The sequence below is a fragment of the Sminthopsis crassicaudata genome, chromosome 4, assembly GCF_048593235.1.
Source record: "Sminthopsis crassicaudata isolate SCR6 chromosome 4, ASM4859323v1, whole genome shotgun sequence".
Lineage (NCBI taxonomy): Eukaryota > Metazoa > Chordata > Mammalia > Dasyuromorphia > Dasyuridae > Sminthopsis > Sminthopsis crassicaudata.
The window spans coordinates 49061509-49083812 of record NC_133620.1 but is presented as its reverse complement, the minus strand read 5'-3'; the positions used below and the strand labels follow the sequence as shown (position 1 = coordinate 49083812).

The window sequence follows — 22304 nt, the reverse complement described above, 5'->3', positions numbered from 1 at the left end:
AAAGAAGTAACACAAAACTCCTTAGGTGCAATATAAGTAAAATTGGGGGAAAGGCTGGCTGGCACATTAGATTGTGGTGCTCTACAAGTTTATAAATTCCTGAGCAAAGACTCTCAGGGAAGGTGCAAATCCACGCAAGTGGTACAGTTTACAAAATGAAGTATGAGACATATAAATGTAAAGGTTGGAACCCAATAGAAATCCCATTGGGCATATGATCTAGTATATACATGGTTAGAATAGAGTATAGAGGAATGGAATAGAGAAGTTATCATTCCAGCTGACAAGTCTGATAGGCACAAAACAATTCTTCCAGTGTTATCTGACTGAATCTGAGGGAAAACCCTCATTTTGTATTCCCAAACTTCTCTATCTTTCAAGGATCTTTATTTCTTTATATTCACCCTTGCTTTACTGGATTTTCTTTGCTCTAAAAAATATTCCTAGTCTTGAGACACTCATAGAAACTAATGTGTCCCTAGAGTATATTTTAGGAAATACTACTCTTGACAACTAAAAACATAAACAGGAAAAAAAATATAATAAAGAAAAATTCTGTGCCCCTTAAACTTTAACGACCAGCTGGAATAACTTGATTCATCTGCATTATTGGGCAAAATTTTGCCTCTTGGCATTTAAAATCTTGGGTTAGCAAAACAGCCAAATTACAAACTTATCCACACTGAGAGCAGAGCTTTGTCAGCTATAATTCTGTTCAGGGTGACTAACAAAGACAATTTGGCCTTTTCACCATAAAGTAGCAAAATTTCTCCATAACAGTCAGGGAACCCTCTGCACAAATGGCCTTTAGAAAGTCCCTTAGAGAAATAGACCGGTAGATCAGTGGAACAGATTAGATACAAAGGACAAAAAAGGGGACATCTATAACAATCTAATCTTTGACAAACCCAAAGATACCAACATTAGGGACAAAAATTCATTATTCGGAAAAAACTGTTGGGAAAACTGGAAATTAGTATGGCAGAAATTAGATATGGATCCACACTTAACACCATATACCAAGATAAGATCAAAATGGGTCCATGATTTAGGCATAAAGAATGAGATCATAAATAGATTAGAGGAACAGAGGATAATCTACCTCTCAGACTTGTGGGGGAGGAAGGAATTTATGACCAGAGGAGAACTAGAGATTATTATTGATCACAAAATAGAAGATTTTGATTACATCAAACTAAAAAGTTTCTGTACAAACAATACTAATGCAAACAAGATTAGAAGGGAAGTAACAAATTGGGAAAATATTTTTAAAAGTAAAGGTTCTGACAAAGGTCTCATTTCCAAAATATATAAAGAACTGACCCTAATTTATAGGAAACCAAACCATTCTCCAATTGATAAATGGTCAAGGGATATGAACAGACAATTCTCAGAGGAAGAAATTGAAACTATATCCACTCACATGAAAGAGTGTTCCAAATCACTACTGATCAGAGAAATGCAAATTAAGACAACTCTGAGATACCACTACACACCTGTCAGATTGGCTAAGATGACAGGAACAAATAATGATGAATGTTGGAGGGGATGTGGGAAAACTGGGACACTGATACATTGTTGGTGGAGCTGTGAAAGAATCCGGCCATTCTGGAGAGCAATTTGGAACTATGCCCAAAAAGTTATCAAACTGTGCATACCCTTTGATCCAGCAGTGCTACTACTGGGATTATATCCCAAAGAAATACTAAAGAGGGGAAAGGGACCTGTATGTGCCAAAATGTTTGTGGCAGCTCTTTTTGTTGTAGCTAGAAACTAGAAGTTGAATGGATGTCAATCAATTGGAGAATGGTTGGGTAAATTGTGGTATATGAAGGTTATGGAATATTATTGCTCTGTAAGAAATGACCAGCAGGAGGAATACAGAGAGGCTTGGAGAGACTTAAATCAACTGTTGCTGAGTGAAATGAGCAGAACCAGAAGATCACTATACACTTCAACAATGATACTGTATGAGGATGTATTCTGATGGAAGTGGATATCTTCAACATAAAGAAGATCCAACTCACTTCCAGTTGATCAATGATGGACAGAAATACCTACACCCAGAGAAGGAACACTGGGAAGTGAATGCAAATTGTTAGCACTACTGTCTATCTACCCAGGTTACTTATACCTTTGGAAGCTAATACTTAATGTGCAACAAGAAAATGGTATTTACACACATATATTGTATCTGGGTTATATTGTAACACATGTAAAATGTATGGGATTACCTGTCATCGGGGGGAGGGAGTGGAGGGAGGGAGGGGATAATTTGGAAAAATGAATTGAAAAAAAAAAAAAAAGATAGTTTCTAGCTCAGCAAATTGATTTACAATAATTTGATATCTATATTAGAATTATTGGGGAGAGGGGTCTCCCCAATTCAGGATTATGCCTAGGATTATGGAATTTACATGTTAGAAGGAGCCTTAAAAGTCATCTAGACATTTTTACTAAAGAGTAATCCTTTCTATAAAACTTATGATAAATGGTTTTTATCATGCTTTAAATGGTTTGATAAGTATTTATTTAAAGACTTCCACTGAAATTCACTACCTCTAAAACAACCCATTTCACAATTGGATAGCTAATTTGTTTTTCAAATACATTTTCCCTGATTCTGCTTTTTATTTTTTTGCATTATCTAAATTTCTCTTTGCCCTTTCCCACAGTCATTCTTATATCTTATATCAAAGAATTTTTTGAAGAGAGAAGTATTTAGCAAAATCTATAAATATATTGAAAAAGTCTGAAAATATATGCAATGTTCCACATCTATGGACCACCCACTACAGTGAAGGAATGGGATAAGAGTATCTTCTAATATGCCTTTTCTGGGACTATGCTTTTTCTTTGTAATTTTGCAACTTTTACTTGATTGTTTTTAAGATGCTTTTCATTCCATTTACATTCTTATAGTCTATATATGTATTGTTTTCCTGATTTTATTTGCTTCACTCTAAATAAGATAAAGTAAGTCTTTCTGTGCTTTTCTGTATTCATTATATTTGTCACTTCTTATGGTAGAGTAATATTCCATTGCATTCATAGAATGGGATGTGGCTCCTGCCTTATAGCCAGGGTGAAACAAAGAGGTCCAATCATCATCATCATCATCATCATCATCATCATCATCATCATCATCATCATCATCTTCTTCTTCTTCTTCTCCTCCTCCTCCTCCTCTCCCTCCTCTTCCTCTCCTCCTCCTCCTCTTCCTCCTCCTCCTCCTCCTCCTCCTCCTCCTACTCTTCTTCTTCTTCTTCTTCTTCTTCTTCTTCTTCTTCTTCTTCTTCTTCTTCTTCTTCTTCTTCTTCTTCTTCTTCTTCTTCTTCTTCTTCTTCTTCTTCTTCTTCTTCTTCTTCTTCTTCTTCTTCTTCTTCTTCTTCTTCTTCTTCCTCTTCCTCTTCTTCTTTTTTAAGACTACTATAAATACATAGATATATCAACAGCCTTTATTTTTTCAGTGACTAACTTGAGTATATGGCTACGTGTGTAATTCTGAATAAAAGGGTATAAATATTTTAGCTGTTTTATTATTTTGCATAATTTCAGATTGACTTCCAGAAGAGCTATACTATTACAATTCTATGAACAATATATTAATGTACCAGTCTTTTCATAATCTCTCCAGTACTGACTAGTATTATCTTTTATCATTTTTGTCAAGTTGCTTATTGTGAGGTAAAATCTCAGGACTGTTTTGATTTACATTTCTCTTATTACTAATGATGTAGTACGTTCTTTTATATGATTGTTAATAGTTTTCCATTTTTCTTTTGAGAACCGTTCATATCCTTTGAATATTTATCTATTAAGAAATAGCTTTCAATGTTACATATTTCCATTTGGACATCCCAAATTGCTGACTGAAATGTCCTATAATTTCTACCAATTATTCTTAGTTGACAGAAATGAGTATTAATAACCAATGATTTGGAGAGATTTAGAGCTCTCTTCTTTTTCTAAAGTCCTGATTTTTAAGTTCAATTTCATGAAGAACACTACTTATACTGAGATTGGACTAACTTTTCAGTTCAGATTCAGTCCACTCAGGTAGCAATTATTTTCTGCTCAGGCTCTGAGGAGGACTCAAATTTTCTAATTAGACTACTCAAGGCTGAGGATGGTCTGAGTAAAGAGTAAAGCCTTCATTGTACATATTACTCTCTCCTTAATTATTAACCAATCAGGACTGATTCCCACTTTTGGGTACCCCTGCTCTATTGAAGGATATGTTAACACTACTCCATCAGAGAGTTCCAGGCAATTGCTCAAATAAAATTTACTTTCTGGGTTTCCCTTGACTCTTGTGTTGGTTTTCAAAGCTTTTCTTCAGGGTTGGTATTTTCAAAGGAAAGTCTGAAAATCCTATGTTCCATTAAAAGTCAACTATACTCAGTTTTTCAGGCTGGGTTATTCTTGGCTGTAATCTCTCTTCTTTTACCTTTTGAAAAACTATTTTAAGATCTTTTTTTATCGTTCCTCTATAGTTGAACTACCTCTTTTGAGGTACTTAATGCTTTTTTTTCTGTGATTTGGGAGTTCTAGATTTTGGCTAAAAATTACAGAGCTTCTTCCCTTTGAGATCTTTTCAAATGGAGATTTGGTGAATTCTTTTTATCATTGCACAGTCTTTTGGTTACAATAGATTTGAGATGTCAGATTTCTATTTATTTGTTTGGTTTTGGTTCATGGTTTTCGGAGAGTTCCTCAATTCTTACTGAATTAGCTTTCTGCTTTGACTTGTTTTTCAGGTCAGTTGTTTTTTATATATCTTCTAATATTTCTTACTGCTTCATGAAACTGTTGATTTTGGTTTGGTCTATCTTAGTTTTCAATAATTCTAATGCTTTGATAAGATCCACCATTTTTTTTTCCAAAGTTACTGAGCAGTACTTCCTTAAGAACTTTTACTTCATTTTAAAAATTGAATTTCTCCCAAATATTGTCATCCCTATGGAAAATCCATTTTTTTTTCCTTTTTAGTTTTCAAAATTCCCTAAGTTCTAAGATACTGGGGTATTCTAAAGAAAGAAATTATTGTTTCTCTCTTGTATTAATAACTAATTATTGAATCAGGAAGAAGGTTTTTCCCTTTTCTTCTTCTTCATCCAGAAATCAACCAGTGTGGAAAACAAACTATAGATTTCTGCTCACTGTTTTTATTCAGACAAGTCTGGAAAAATGTGAATCCTTCCTTTTGTCAGACCAGTGATGTGGAAATTGTTAAGTCTCTTTGACTACCACTTGAGTGATCCAAGTCAAATATCCGAACACCCTCATTCGAATATAGCCCAGTCCCCGTAATATTCATTCTCTCATTAATTATTAATGAATCAAAACTGCCACCCTCAGGAACACCCACTCTTCCGAAGGCACATAAGTTGTGAGCCCACCACCATGAAAGGTCATTGTCATTTGATAGTGCCACTGATCTTTTTTTATTAATAAACATATTAGCCTTATTAACAGAATAATTAGGTTACCCAGAAACTATGTCTCTTGAGCTAAAAATGTCACACTAACCAATCTGGGAACATTTGATCATCCTTGGTTTTTCTTAGAAGAGCCTTCTGTTCTTGCTGCCTTTGGACAGAGTCTTGCAGGCTATATTTTGGTTCTTCTGCAGGTCACCTTATTTGAGGTGCCATTATCCTTACTGCTAAGGCTTTAGCCTGGTTTTTTGTGCATTGGTCTGGGGGTATAAGAACTACACTTATTATAGTTTGTCATTGGATTTCTTTTTTATTTTGCATAGAGCAAACTTTTAAGGACTTACTAATTTATGAGAGTTCAGGTAGCCTCTATAGCATGATGTTCTACTAACAAGCTCTTACTTATCCAATCTAATGCTCTTTACTCAATCCTCAGAGCCCTTAACTTCTGTTGTGTATGACACTGTTGAACCTTTTTTTGGGATACGGTCTCCTTTTTGTTTTCTCTAATTACTCTTTTTTCTATGATTGCTTCTTCTGTCTTCTTTACTGGATCACTTTTCATCCATAGCGTGTCCACTAAATGTGAGTTTACTCCAAGGCTCCCTTGTCGTGGGTCCTCTTACTTTACTGTCTGTACTCTTTTACTTGGTGACTTCATCAGCTTCTAGAGGTTCAATTATCATCTCTATACAGATGACTCACATATTGATATGTCCTGTCTTGATTTCTCTTCTAACCTCATCACCAAATGCCTACATGTTTTAAACTGGACTTCCTGTAGACATCTAAAATCCAACATATCCAAAAAATTACTAATTTTATCTTTCCCTCTGAAACTATTCCTCCTTCAAATTTGCCAACTACTGTCAAGTGTACCACTATACTTTCAATTACCCAGATTTGCAATCTAGATTCTGTCATTCTTTGAACTCTCACCCCATATATCCAATCCACTGACAAATTTTGTCTTTTCACAACTTCTCTCCTATATGTTAATTTCTCTCCAACCATATAATCCTAGTTCAGAGCCTTCTAATGTATTGGACAATTGTAACAGCCTCCTAGTTGGTCTCCCTCTCTCAAGTTTCTCTCCCATTCAATCCATCTATCATATAGTTGGCCAAAATGATTCTTCTAATGTGGAAATATAACCACATTAGCAATCCCACTCACTAAACTCAAATCTCGAGACTTAAATATAAAATCCTTTGTTTGACGTTTTAAAGATGTTCATTCCTGTCTCCATTTCTTTGCACTACCTATCCTCTACATTAATATTTCTATCCTCATCTTTCCACCTCACAGAATCCCTAGATTAAAACACCCCACTCACCTCTCCTTATCCCACTAGCCATGTTAGAGATTTCCTTTCTAAGATTATTTTTCATATACTCTAAATATGTTGTATATCTTATTTATATACATTCCATCTCTTCTATTAAATATCAGACCCTTGAGGGAAAACAAAATTTTCTTTTTTCTTTGTATTTCCAGTGTTAAGTACTCTGCCTAGAATATATTAGCTAAATTTCAGATTTTTTTTGCCAGTACGACTAGTCATAATTTAATAGAAACTAACTACTGATCTGGTTACTCTGTAATCATTTAGTGTTTTATTCCAACACCAACTTTTATCTGCTATCAAACTTCCTTCTTTTGCTAAAAAACAAAAACAACTTTAAATCTTCCCAAAAGTATAATTATATTATCTTTAATCTTATTAAAACATGTCTGGGTTAGGTGAATACTTAAACAATTACAATGTGACAGAAAAGTTGAAATGCATACTTGGTTCTGATATTGAATATTATCCTTAGCCAAATGTTTGCAATGTAGTTCCTAACAGTATTTTATATGTCAGATATCCCTACCTAGAATGATTGACATTTAACTTCCTATCCTCTTTTCCATCTTCCAAAATCCTGCTAAAATATCACTTCTTTCCTGCCTACTCAGTAGTTCATTCTGTCAGCTATGATGTATGCTGTACAATTATGTGGCAATCACCCTATACTGACTTCATGTATTTTCATGTGTACAGCTTCTCTCTCTAATTGGATTATAAATTCTGGCTTTTTAATTTACTTTTTTGTTACTGACCCACAGCCCCTAATTAATATGTTTCCTATACAGTAAACAACTCAAGTTCATATGTAAAAGTAAATTTTACATACAGTTTACATATTTCTAAGGGGAAACAATAGAGTTCAGAGTTTATTGTGACACTTCTCTATGTATTGAGCAGCTTTTGACTGAAGGTAGCTGAGACACTATGGGTGGATGTTTATTCACCTCAAGAGAACACAACCATCTGGAGAAAAAAAAGGAGGTCTTTTTCTAACTTTCTCTAAGACAGCAAGTCTGCACTAAGTAAAAGCAAAGGCAAAAAATCCTAACACGCCACTGGAAGATCTGCATCTCCCCATAAACAGTAATGTGAGGACCTCAAACAGTGGAAACATCCCCAACTAAATAAAAAAAAATACCCTCTTAACATCACAACCCAGCTGTTAAACAGATGCTCATGGAAATGAAGGCCATTACTTTAAGATTCCAGGTTCTTGTTTTACTGCTTAACATTTTCCTTATGTAAACTACCAGAGTTCCAAAAAGGGAATTATCTCCAAACTCCAGTTAGTCTTCAAATCTGAGATTCACACAAGCCTAAGTGACGATAATGTAACTGATTAATCACTAAGCAGTAGAAAGAGACAAGCAAGTCTCTGCTCCATATTGAAGTGCTAAGCTGTTGAAATTAGATAAAAGAGCTTTCAGATTAGTTTTCAATGTAAATAAATAACCTGAAAAAGATGGGAGCATCTTAGCAAGTGTGTACTTTACAAATGAAAAATCTTTTTCCTTTTTTTAAAAAGGAAAAATTGCTTTTTTTCCCCTCCTTTAGTGGCTTTTCTTGTTCTTATAATATAGCCCTTAAAACTCATATTTTAAAAAATATTTATAGAAGCTCTTTTTGTAATAGCAAAGAACTAGAAATTGAGGTAGAATCTATCTGCTAAAAATAGCTAAGCAAACTATATGATACAATGAATACAGTGGAATGTCACCATGCCATAAAAAATAATAAAATGTACAGTTTGAAAGAAAACTGAGAAGACCAATATGAAATGAACAGAATGAAGAACAATTTAAATAACAAGAAGACTGTAAAACAACTTTGAAAAACTTAGGAATTCTGATCAATAAAGTGATTAATCTTGACTTCAGAGGAACAATCAGATAAAAAATGCTACCTATCTCTTGAAAGAGAGATTAAAAACTCAGTATGGACAATAAAACAATAAATACAATAAAACAATAAAAACAATAAAACATATTTTTAGGCATGGTCAATATGGAAATCTGCTTTTCTTGACTATGAATATTTGTTACAAGGATTTTTTTTCAACAAGAGGAGAGAAAATAAATGCTCTTAAATTTGAAAAATTAATTTAAAAGATTTTAAATGAATTACACTCATCTCTTTTGAGCTATGATATCTTAAGTTATAAAATTCATAGATGGATCACGAAGACTATGTTAATTTCAAGCTCCTATATGTACAAACATTAATTACAACAAATATTTTTTAAAAGGTCCTGAAAAGGCTAATTATAAAAGTAGGCTTCAATTTAAAATATAGGGAAGAAAAAACTAGAGATCATTAGATATCTAGGCAACAATGTAGAAGATACTTTTTTGGGCAGATACCTTCTTAAGTAGTAATCTGTACAATCAGGAAGAGAGAGAGAGAGAAAGAGAGTGTGTGTGTGTGTGTGTGTGTGTGTGTGAGAGAGAGAGAGAGAGAGAGAGAGAGAGAGAGAGAGAGAGAGAGAGAGAGAGAGAGAGAGAGAGAGAGAGAGAGAGAGAGAGAGAAGAGACGGACAGACAGAGATTTTTTTTTTTTTTACATTAGGCCCCTTCCACCCATATTAATTCATCAAATAAGGATATCAATTAGGCAATGTTTCTTGAAGAATATAATATTTGTAAAAATGGCCTAAAGTTTCTCTGAAATTTGTCAACTTTCCCCTTCATATAACATAATTATATGTCAAACCTACTTTAACTAGATGGTTGATTGACATTTTAAAATTGCATTTTAGAGCATACAAATGTAGAACCCATCCTACCTGAAGATTCTAGAGTGAAATTCTGGTGGTGCTCAAGCTTATGTCTCTGACTCATGGGCTATCTTCTATTAATAGCCAACTGGAGAACGTAGCTTTTAGCAAAGGTGGTTTTTAAGAGGGCATAGACATGAAAAAATTCTCCAAATCACTACTGATTAGAGAAATGCAAATTAAAATAACTCTGAAGTACTATCTCACACCTCTCAGATGGGCTAAAATGACAAGAAAATATGATATATATATTGGAGGGGATGTGGAAAAACTAAGACACTAATGTTGGTGGAATTGTGAAATAATCCAGCCATTTTAGAAAGCAATTTGGAACTATGCCCAAAGGGCTATAAAACTGTGCATATTCTTTGACCCAACTGTCATTACTGCATTTGTATCCCAAAGAAATAATAAAGGAGGGGAAAGGACCCACATGTGCAAAAATGTCTGTAGCAGTTCTTTTTGTGGTAGCAAAAAATTGGAAAATGAGTAGATGCTCATCAATTCGGGAATGGCTCAACAAGTTGTTGTATTTGAAGGTAACAAAATATTCTTGTTTTATAAAAAAAGATGAACAAGTTGATTTTAGGAAGGCCGGGAAAGAACTGATGCTGAGTGAAACAAGCAGATTCAGGGATGCATTATACACAATAACAGCAAGAATGTGCGATGATCAACTATGGAAGTTGGTTGGTTCTTCTCTGTTCAGTGATCCAAAGCAATACCAATAGACTTTGGACAGAAAATGCCATCTGTGTTCAGAAAAAAGAACTAAGGAGATTGAATGTAAATCAACACATGTTATATTCATTTCTTTTTTTTCTTTTCTTTTCTTTTTTTTTTTTTTAAATCTCTCCCATGGTTTTTCCCTTTTGCTCTGATTGTCTCTCCCAATATGATTCATAAAGCAGTATGTGTTAAAAAGAAATATTTTTTTAAAAGGAAAAAAAAAGGGCATAGACAGAATGGTAAATACAAAATATTCCCCCCATATAAATCAGGGGTTCAGCCTCCCACAAAAACACACAATCCCTGAGGATGGCTATAAACACAACAGTGGTGTTGCATTATCTCTGTGTCTTTCAATCTCCTTGGATGTACTATCTCTGTTGGACAGGTTGCTTCCTGGGCGGACTCTTCACATCTGCTCTTCTTTGCAGCTTGTTTGCCAGGGCTATCTAGTTACACACACAACATACCCACACATTCCTCCCTCTCCTTTGTGCCTCTCTTTTCAACTTGGCAGAGATCCTACTCCTCAAAACTGCTTCCAGTCTTATAAATGAATGCCTCTGCATATCAATGTCTTCCCCCCCCCCCCCCTGCTAAGGCTGGGGTTAAGTGACTTGCCCAGGGTCACACAGCTAGGAAGTATTAAGTCTCTGAGATCAAATTTGAACTCGGGTCCTCCTGAATTCAAGTGCTCTATCCACTGCGCCACCTAGCTGCCCCTCTATCATTGTCTTTTAGGAGGATACATCTCTGCTCAAGGATGGATGCTGTATCTCCTCTCAAAGCTTAAGTGTGTTTCAGCATTAACAACTCAAGTCTTTTAAAGTTCCTCAAAAGGGGTGCCCAATTTTCTGCCCAAGCTTCCTTGAATTGCCTCAGAATATGAGGTTTGACAGTTGGCTGACATATTAATACATCATTATCTCAGTTAGCCATTCCAACTGGTAATGTTATCAAATATAAGGGTGGAGGGATAGGGAAAGAGAGCAAGTAAATCCCTCCCTTATTTATTTATTTTTTTTTTTTTTGGAGGCTGGGGTTAAATGACTTGCCCAGGGTCACACAGCTAGGAAGTGTTAAGTGTCTGAGACCAGATTTGAACTGGGGTCCTCCTGAATTCAAGGCTGGTGCTCTATCCACCGCGCCACCTAGCTGCCCCCAATCCCTCCCTTAAAGAGAGAACCTAAATTAAAAACATAGGTTAGATTATTTTCTAAGTGAAAACAGCCTAACCAACAAACTAGAAATACAAGGCAGCTGGCCCTCACAGACACCCTTAAGTGGATTCTTGAACCCTTGTCCTTTTTAGCAGCCTTATCCTTCCCTACAGGCCCAAGTCACCCACACTATCATCCTTTCAGAACTACATGTTCAGGGTGCTTTTAAAGACCCTCTCCACTCCCTCATAGCTTAGTCTGTATTTCTGCTAGGTAAGTGAAAAACTAATTCATGTAAATATGATGATGATATCATAATGCATCATTTGCTTCTAATAATGTGAAACTTAATACATATATGATTGGAAAATAAAAGTTTTCTGGTTGTGCAGCAAAAATGTAAATTCACAGAGGGCCAGCCTGAGTTCATCCAGACTGAGCTTCTTTGTGTTCCCCATAGAACAAGGCCTTTCCCACCTCCGTACCTCCACACTGGCATCTCCATCTGAAATTCGACCCCTTCTCACTTCCAGTTCTTGGAGCCCCTTGTTTTCTCCAAGGCTCAAATTAAATGCCACCGTCTACAAGACGTCCTTCCTGATCCACCAAGGCAAGAGTATCCTCCAGGTCAAATTATACTTTATTCATTATTTATCTATTTCTTATGCATGTATATTCACACACATTTCTGCATATCTATCCAAGCACATGGGTGCTTCCTCTAGAAGGCAAGCTCCTTACAGACAGGGACTAGTTTCTTTTTGTCTTACACTCCCAACTTGAGGAACACACCAAGTGCTTAATAGATGCAGTAGTAGTGCTACCCAAATCTCCTCTGCTGGCTATTTAGAAGGCCAAGGAGGGTAAGAAGTGGCAGGTACAATCTAGTTCCAGCCTAGCTTTCCAGCCTTCTTGCCTATCATTGTCCTCCAAAAAGTCTAAGATCTGGCAGAACTGTCCTAGGAGCTCCTCCTCACACCAAACATCCCCAGATCTGATCTCTGACCTTGGAAGGAGCTTTCTCTCCACCTGGCCCTCTCAGAACCCTAGCTTCCTCAAGTGTTAGGATTCTTACAAGGTGCTAAGTCACTGGAATGGTTTTAGCTATCTAATTTAGCATGGTACTTAACAATTCTCTAGTTCAGAGTTCACACCTTTCACACCTTTAAGAGAGCATACTTTTAAGGAGCTCCCACAAGCCCAGGGAGTACCCACAATCCCATTCTCTGGGAGGATATAAGGAGCCAGGATTCAGGGAGGAGGAGTCAAGATTTCATTCCACCTTCGACTTTCGTGCTGGCTGGAGACACTCGGACAAGAGCTCTCAGGAACCAGAGAGAGACAGAGGCCTCTAAGAAAGCTAGCCTACCCCAAGTGAAGGAGACAAGACTTGAAGGACAAAATAAAGGATCTGGAGATAAGATTTGGAAAGAGACAGTAAAGGATTTTAACTCCTGGCTGCATTTTTGAGATTAATGAACTGAACTTAAACTAAGGTTACCTCCAGAAGCTCCCCAAGAGACCTGCCCCCAAGAGGACGATTAAAATCTAGAGAAACAGAACATCACACTCAAGCACCCTCTATTACCATCAAAACTCTCTAGATCCCCTGGGGCTGTCCCTTTTTTTTTCTCAAATGACTGAGCACATACTTACTTTTCACCTGTACTACCACTTACTTAACTGTAAGGCCCCTGTTGGGAGGGAGAAGCCATGGATAGAACAAGGGCTCTGGAAGCAGAAACTCCCAGGTTCAAATTCTGCCACTGCCTGAGCAATCTTGGGTAAATGACAACTTCCAGGAGCCTACTTTCTCCCCTCCCACATGAGTAGAGATGGTCTCTGAGGTCCCTATTCCCACTCTGAATTGCCGGCTACTGGCCACTTTGTATGCCCATCACAGAGCCTGGCACCTCTCCCACTGTTTAGTAAAACAGTCACATGAATAAACATTTTTTTAAATGCTTCCTACTCAATAGACACTTTGGGAGTCCAAAGTCAGATTTATAAGTTAGATGAAATTGAGCAAATTGCTCGATTTCACCTATGAGCAAGTTGTGAAGAAAAAAGGTCCCTGAGCTTGCCAACAGCGGGCTCCACATAAGCTCCTGGGAGGTTTTGGGTTCCTGAGCAAGGGTGACAGGTCACCTGCACTCACCCCTGAGCAGAGCACACCTGTTCCGCCATGAGTGCTGATGGTCACATTTCTGGATGACCTTATTTAGTGACAGAGGTTCAGAGAAAGGCAGTGTCCTTAGCTGAACATTAGTTAGCCACATCAACTGCATACAGGTGAACAATTTATTGCCTAAACAAAGCATTTTTGGCAAAGCTATAAGAACTGTTAAAGGTACTTGGGATGATAGGCCTGAAGAGAATGCTTTGGGGGAGTCATAATTATATGGGGGCAGCTAGATGGCAAAGCAGGTAGACTACATGGACAGGAGTTCAAATCTAGTCTCAGGCATTTCATGGATAGGTGATTCTGGGCCAATCATTTAGCTTCTATTTGCCTCCTCTATATAATGGAAATAATAATAGTACCTACCTTCCAGGATTGTTGTAACAATCATATAAGCTTATCATAGTGCCTGGCACTCTACAAATAAATATTAGCTATTACCATTATATAACTATCTTCAAGAATTTGAAGGGCTGTCACACATGGAAGAAAAATTAGATTTCAGTGATAAGCCAGATTCATGTGTTAAAACTTCAATAGTGGAGCAGTAATCTGCCTTCAAACATAAGTTAATATATGGATTTATACTGCATTTTAATTGGAAAAAACAAAATTACCTAGAAGTTATTTCTATAGCTTGGGATTCAATATTGTTTTAAAAGAATAACAAAAAAGGATAGACCAAATACTCTATTGTCTGCTATGACTTTGAACAAATAAAAAAGTAATATTTACTCAAGGATGTTCCATTGAACAGAAAAGGCCTAAGAACCTAAGAAGATAAATCAGCATGAGTCTGATTTTAAAAAGAGAGAGAGAGAGCTGGAAGTTTGATTTTTATCAAAATAAAGCAAGTTATCTCGGAAACTGAAATCATTTCAAAGGTTAAATATTTTATGAATCCCCAAATTCATTTAGACATTAATTTAAACACCATTTCTAGAAATTTGTCACATAATTAAGGGTATTCTAAAGTTATAAGATTACACAGTACAGATATTAAATAGCATCATATACTTATTCTCTTCTGGACTTACAGTTTGTAAGCTTTTTAAGTGGCTGTAGAAATGTCAAAAGACATCCAAATATTTTATTATCTTTTTCTGACTGAACTAAATAATAAGTCCCAAAACTTATAAAGCTTAATTTTCTTAGCACAGTCAGTTAGAAAGTAAGACACAACTAACACATATTTACAGCCAAGAATAACAATTAGAAGGATCATTAATTGGGCTTCTATTTCAAATTCTACTGTCAATTCTGTATGTTTCAATGAAGTGCTTTTGCCTATGACTTCAGCAAATGTTCATTAGCATCTAACACTCTTGACAGTACTATAATCATCAGGATCTAGAAGTTAGATTAACAAGATGTTCCTTTAACATGAATTAATATTTACTCAATAGTTTCATATATTGACAACTGTAATCAAACCATAAAGTTTCATTTAAAATTAGAAACTGTTCCTGATAATATATAAATGAATTGTAATTTATGAATTTGTTTACTGTTATTTCCTACTATGAATATTAAGCTGCTTACTTTTTAAACATAATATATGACAGCATGAACTAGAGTATCAAAGTCCCAAAAGTATATAAATCTATCTTGTTCATTTAAAAATCATTACAGTTTTAAGCTATCTTTTCTTGTATCGATCTAGTACTTATTATCTCTGAACAAAAAATTATTTTTTAAAAGTATTTAGTCCATGTGATTCATTCCAATCCTCTTTTGGATATTACCTGATCATTTCAACAAACCAAATGAATTCTAAAGTAAGCAATGGTTACTATAATAAGTCACAGTACAACTGTGGTTTTCATATTCAATATTAATTCCTCAATAACTCTTTTCTTATCAAGGAAATGAGAATCATGGAAAAAAATCACACTGCAGAAAGAGACTGGGTTCAAATCCTTCCTCTTAGGAAAGCTGGCTAAGTCACTTCACCTCCATTTGTTACATGAAGGATGTCTCTGAGAATCCTTCCAGCTACAGATTCTTTGATTAATAATTAATTTTAACATGTAATTACTGTCAAGGTCAATGTTCCAAACATAATCTGTAAGACTTTTTGAAGACAGCCACAAAAACCAACTAATTCAGTAGCCTTTTGGCCCTCCTTCCTTCTGGAAGATCACTGACAGAAGTCACAGTCAGTTCGTTCTGATTTAGAGTTTCTGCTTGTGCTGAAGACATGGAAGGGAAGCTGAATGGAGATTTTTCCCAACAGTCTTTGCAACAGGAGGTGCTTAGCAAACTAACTGAAAAACAATAAGGTCGATAATTTTGCTTTCTATAAAATGCTTTTAATCCAAAAAATCTTAGGCCCTTTGATTATCAAAAAATTCATTAATCCTAGAAAAAATCCTCAAAGATGAATATTACTTAAGTTCCACAATGGGAAGGTAAAATGATTTTCACAATTACAGAGAATCACTTATGAAAAAGAAGCCTGTGGATGATTCCAAATGGCAGAATACTAGGAAGCATGCAATTATCTTCTCTCCACAGACTCCTCCTAACAGATATAGAAAATGCACCAGATGGGGAGATCCAGAAAAGGTCACAGTACGTCCTTTGTCCAACTCAGCTAGGCAAGAGGAAGACAGACAGATCTGCTAATACAGGAGATAGGACTAGGTCCAAAGGGTGCCATGAGTGAAGCCTTTCAGCATCTGATGAAGGGCTATACTAGGGCAAGAAGAGGTCTCAGATTCTTACAGGGCAACCTCAGAACAAAACTGGGGCACCATCACATGGCAAGTGCCTCCTGGCAGTCTTATTGACCATTATGCCAGTCTCTGGTCACAGATGCAAGGCAATAGTGTTAAGGGATTCTATCCAAGGGTAGAGAGGCCTTAGGTGTAGAATCTGCCAATGTCTTCAGCGTTGGTGGTGATGGGACTGTGGCTGACTTCAGGAGCAAAGCAGAGTCCACTCAGCCCTATCTAAAGAAGAATGGAAAGAGTAAGAGGATCCTACACTTCTCCCACTCTGAGCTAAGACAGCTTTTCAGGTAACTGATAATGGTGGAACAAGGAGCAATCTACCCTTGCTCAGATCTAAACCCAGACTGAGATTTGCAGAGTCAGACCAGGGGACAGCAATTAGACTCTGTCTTTTTAAGAGTGCTGAAACCTTACAAGTGGACCAGTGAGGGCTAGGCCTCAAGTAAGAAAGACTTATCTTCCTCACTTCATATCTGGACAGAGATAGCTTTTGTGATTCTGGGCAAGGCACTTAACCCCATCTGCCTCAGTTTCCTCATCTGTAAAATGAGCAAGAAAAGGAAACTACTCTAGCAACTCTTCCAAGAAAATCCCAAATGAGGTCTCCCAAAATAGGGAGATGATATATTGTCTCTCTGAACTCTTATCATCATAAAGGGATGTCAGAGAAGGAGCTCCGATTAGGCTGGAGTGATTGTTCTTCCTTGATGATCTTAAAAATGGAAAATGAGAGAAAAAACTATACTGGGAAAAGGGGGAGGAAGTTCAGAGAAAACTTTCTCACATAATCAAGATGCATTAGACATTCAGGCAAACAGGGAGAAGGGGGAGAGTAGACAACACTTGAACTTCAACTGAACTGATTAAAAGTTCATACACACAAAGCTAGTTATAGAAATATATTTCATTCAACAGGAATATAGGAGAGAGGAGAAAAGGAGAGAAAGATTAAATTAGAGGGACAGTAGGTTAAGAGATTAGTTCTAAACAAAACAAATTCCAAGAATATGAAAAAAAAATTGTAGCATTTTTTTCAAGGTGGCAAAAAATTGGACTCTGAGGGAATACCTATAAATTGGGGGATGGATAAACAAATTATGGGATAATACATATGATGGGATATTATTGTGATAAACTTTTTATTATCAAAGTGGCCAAAGAGAATTCCAGAGAGATAGATGAAGAACTCAGAATGCAGGATGAGACAAGTATTTTTTAGGATGTGGCCAGTGTAGATTTAGTCTGATTAACTATATATGTGAATATTTTTTCTATGTTCTCACTGGCAGAGAAGGGGTTGTGGGAATAAAGTGAAAAGGCAAATCCTACCTGAACAACCAAAAAACAAATAAGAAAACTAGGGAATTCAGATAAAAACAAAAAACTTATTTCCTAATTCTTAGACTTGTTAACCAAACCACTCTTGCTTTCAATTTCTAAAATATATATTTTTTCCAGCTCTTAGATACAACTATTTGCAACGAGATGTATAGTAGTTAATGTAAGAAAACTGTTATTTTTTTAATTAAAAAATTCTAACAGTCATTTTAAATTTTGAGTTCTAAATTCTATTCCCCTGTCCTTTCTTCCCCCACTCAGTGAAAAGGCAAACAATATATCTATTATATATGTGAAGATCTGAAAGTTATGTTGGGGGGAAAAAAAAAAAGAAAAATAAAGTAGGGAAAAAAAACTTCAATATGCACTCAGAATTCATCAGTTCCTTTTCTAGAAGTGGAAAGCATTTTTCATGAGTCCTTTGGTATTTGCAGGAAAACTACTGATCAAAACAACTGTTTTCCACACTTGATCATTATTACAAGATTGATGCTTCTGGGTACAATATCCTCCTTGGTCCTGCTCGCTTCACTTTGCATCAGTTTGTATAATTCTTCCCTGGTTTTTCAGGACTCAACTCCCCCCCACCCCCACCCCCACCCCACCTCTTGTCATTTCTTACAGCACAATATCTTTACATCACAAATAATATGCCACAACTCATTCATTCTTGAACTGATTCATCCCCTCAATTTCTGCTATTATTTTTTTACTTTTCTTAAAGAAATCCATTAATTTTTCTGTTCAATAGAGCAATTTAGAGATCTGTTTAGAATAATTTGCAGCTGTTTCTGAATGAAATGGTTTAATGAAATCACTGGGAAGAATAAAAAAAAAAGAATAAAGAAATAAAAATTAGCACACTTCATGAAAAATCTACTTGATTTAATTCTCAGATACAAAGGTTTATGAAAGACTAATGCCACTATTTTTTTTTAAACTCTGAATTAAAGGAGATCTGACCATTATCACACTCTACTAGATGCTTCTCATCTATACACACTCAGCTGCCACAAACTGTCTCAAATCTCATTTATCACAGCAAAAGTGGAGGGGATTTCCATTTCTGTTGCAGATTTTTCAATCAGGTAAAAGTGATTTGCTAAATATTTGCTGAAGAGAGCAATTTGATTTTTTCTTTAAACCCTATATCATTTTGCCAAGCATAAAGTCTCCCTTTTCCCAGTAAATAGCACATCCAGAAAGGATTTAGGAACAATGATTTTGTAACATATTAAGCAGAAGCAAAATCATGAATAAGATAGTGATACATTTTTAATATGTATCAATTCAACTGAATAACAAGATTTTATAAAATTAAGAAACTGTGAGGAAAGGAAATTGGTGAAATAATTGTTTTTAAATTTCCATAACTGCCATAACCTAAAAGCAAAATGAATTTTTAAAACGTGATTTAACATCATTTTTGTTATTTGATTGGTATTTCATTTAGCAGGAAAACCTAAATCAAGTCTATTTCTTTCTTTTAAAAAAAATTTCTTATGGAAACCTTTTGTTTTAATGTTTAGTCATTTTTGGACAAGAATTTCCCCTCTCTCTCAGAATTGAAGCTTTCTTGGATAACCAAGGAAAAACAGTTAACACACAGTATTTATGTGTTCTGATAACACAAGCAACATTACTTACTCATAATCCTCCACATCTCTATGCTAAGAGAAGGTAAGTTTCATTATCTTTTTTTCCCAATAACATTATTAATTGTTAGTGGGTTTTGGGGAAGGTTTTTTTTTTTTTTTTTAGTTACTTAATTTAGCTTTCTTTTCATTGTTGATCAGCAAATTTCAGTGACCTTGCAAAAGTTCAATTTTTAGTTCCCCATTAACTGGTACAAATATTTGGATTTTAAAACTTCCACAGTAATATTTAGATACGAACTTAACCCCCTCAACATTTATTTTTGCTAAAATAAAAACAAATCACATTTAGCTTTACTTATAAAAAGAATAAAAGTATAGAAACCACACATAAGGCTTCTGATACTAATAATAAATATATGACATAGTGAATATGTGCTGACAGCAAGTCCAAAAGGTTTATTATAAAGAGAACTATTCAACTTATTACTATTAACAAGAGTTCCTTACTCCCAATAACTGCGCACACACAAAAAAAGACTACCAAAAGTTTATTTTCTAGAGAAAGATAATTTAAGTATTCTTAATATAATCTGGTAGTGTTATATTAGAAAGAAAATTGTAATTATGAATTAAAGGACTTCAATATTTAACAAAAGGTTTGACTTGAAGATTTGACTTGAAGTATTTTAATTCTAGCATTAAATTTGACAGACAGAGTAAAGACAACAATTAAAAGATAATGGTTGTGTTATAAACTTCATAAAGAAGTTGCTGATAGTTGGATAATTGCTAAACTCCAGGATTGTTCAGACCCATTTCACAATTGTGTGAGGTCAAATGCCTTTGTCAATGTTATAAACTGAAGCAGTGTGCTAGGTACTCTCCTAAATCAGATATAACACCTTAAAAGGAAAATAAGGAAGAGAAAAACTTCTTGAGAATGTGGTAGAATGTAAACAGATTAAGCATCTTTTTATTAGGCAACTTCTATTTTATGACATGTTTTTTAAACTTCCCATTATTGTTTTTATAGAAAAGTAAACTTTTCATCTATCAATATCACTTTCCAGGATTTTAGAGAGGGGGAGAGGGAGAAGGAGAGAAGGGAGGTAAAGAGTTTTAATTATCCTCCATCCAACTTTTTAAATGTCTTTTTAGTTAGGCTTTAACTACTCTAGAAATGAACTTCAAGTTTCAAATGCAATACAATTCCGGAGGAAGGGAGGAAGTCAAAAATTTTGAACTCAAAATCTTGTAAAAATGAATGCTTTTTTTTCTCAACCTATAAATGGGGGGGGGGGAAATAAATTTAATTCAAATATACAATTCCATTTTGCCATATAAATATAAAGGCTAGTCTAAGATAATGGGTACATTTTAAATATTTAAAAATAAATATACAGGAGAATGGAATGCAAAGATTCCTATGTTTTAATAAATTCACACATGGTGAATAATTTTTAAAAATTCTTTTAGGAATAAGACAAAAAGCGAAAAAACAGAAAGCATGCCAAGAATACAACAGTCTGAAAGGCTGGTTACACCTATTTTAATGAATACTGCTATCACACTAGGAAAATGAAAAACAGCCCACCAGAAAAGTAGCTTACTTCAGAGACTCGTAGATATTTCTCTAAGAAAAAAAAAAAATGTGAAAGAAAACATCTCTGCTTTAAATCTTTAATTTCTCTAACTCTTAGAATGTTTTTACAGCAGTTCAGAGCAGCCTGTATAATAAATGTTCATGTTAATTTTCACTTACTGCAATCAAAATACATTGAATACAAACTTCATTGGTTAAGATTTATTAAAAAATGATTGCTTTCTTGATGATTCTTGTAAGCAGGTAGGTAAAGCTATTTTACGATCACATCTTGAGAAAGAATAGAAAATAACCTATGAGTTGATTGCCATCTTCTAGAAAGAACCTCTATAAGTCTAGATAATCTTACTCTTGCTCTAACAGAGGACTTGAAAAATGGAGAAACCCATGTCACCATAAGCACCAATTTCTGAGATGATATGTTTTTGTTTCATCTTCCACAAAGTTCTAAATTTTGTGGAATCATCATTTAGATGAAGGCCTATAGGAATGCACCCTTATCCTTTGCACATAACAAAAATTTTTCTTTTTTTCCTGTCTATTATTGTAGACATTTCCTGGGCAAATAAAGTTTCCTTCTAGAGAAACATTGTAACAATTGAGTTCTTATAACAAATTATGCTATAGTAGTCTTATTTCCAGATTTCATTCAAAAATTTCATGTGAACTTAAAACATACCTCAAAGGATTAGGGCTCAAAAACCAAAGGGAGTAAAAATAAGGCTATCAATTCTCCATGGAAATCATATTCTCACATATATAAAATATCAATGAGGAACCTGGACATTCATCTTCAAAATTTGTATATCAAAATCAACATAAATGCCCATTTTAATCTAAACTCAGAAATTTTCAAGATATAAGTAAAATACTACAAAAATCATTTTCTAACAAATTATTCACTCATTTAATATGAACAAGGATTCACATGTTTCCCTGGAAAAAGGTACCTTTCATCCTAAGTAGGAGGAGATAAAGTTCAGTAGGGAAGGCACAGATATTGCTAAACAGGATGAAAACTGCAGAAAAGGGTAGAGAAAGAACTCATCACATATTTTCAATAATTGCTCTTAAGTTTCTAGATCATTCACTATGCTCAATAATTTATCCTATTTGTTTAATTAGCAAAAAGAGCAATGGGGATTAGAATTAGAAAACACTGACTCAGGCCTTTGGTTTGGAAGCTAGATGTGACCCGAGTTTTGACTTTGTGCCTTTCACATCTGTACAATGAGGATAATATCTCAAACACCTATTTCACAAAACTGCTGGGGCTTGGGGCAACTTCCTAAACTTTAAAATATCATAAACAAAGAAATTACTAATATCATTTATCAATAGCTTTGAAAATATCAGACAACAAAACTAAGCAATAAGGATAATGACCTATTAGT

The 22304-nt window shown here is 35.0% G+C and overlaps 1 protein-coding gene across 2 annotated transcripts in view; it reads right to left on the bottom strand.

Moving 5' to 3' along the window:
* The window catches only part of ATF6 (activating transcription factor 6), a 180041-nt gene that overhangs the window by 58642 nt on the left and 99095 nt on the right, over positions 1 to 22304 (bottom strand). The gene's annotated exons all lie outside the window — the stretch shown is intronic.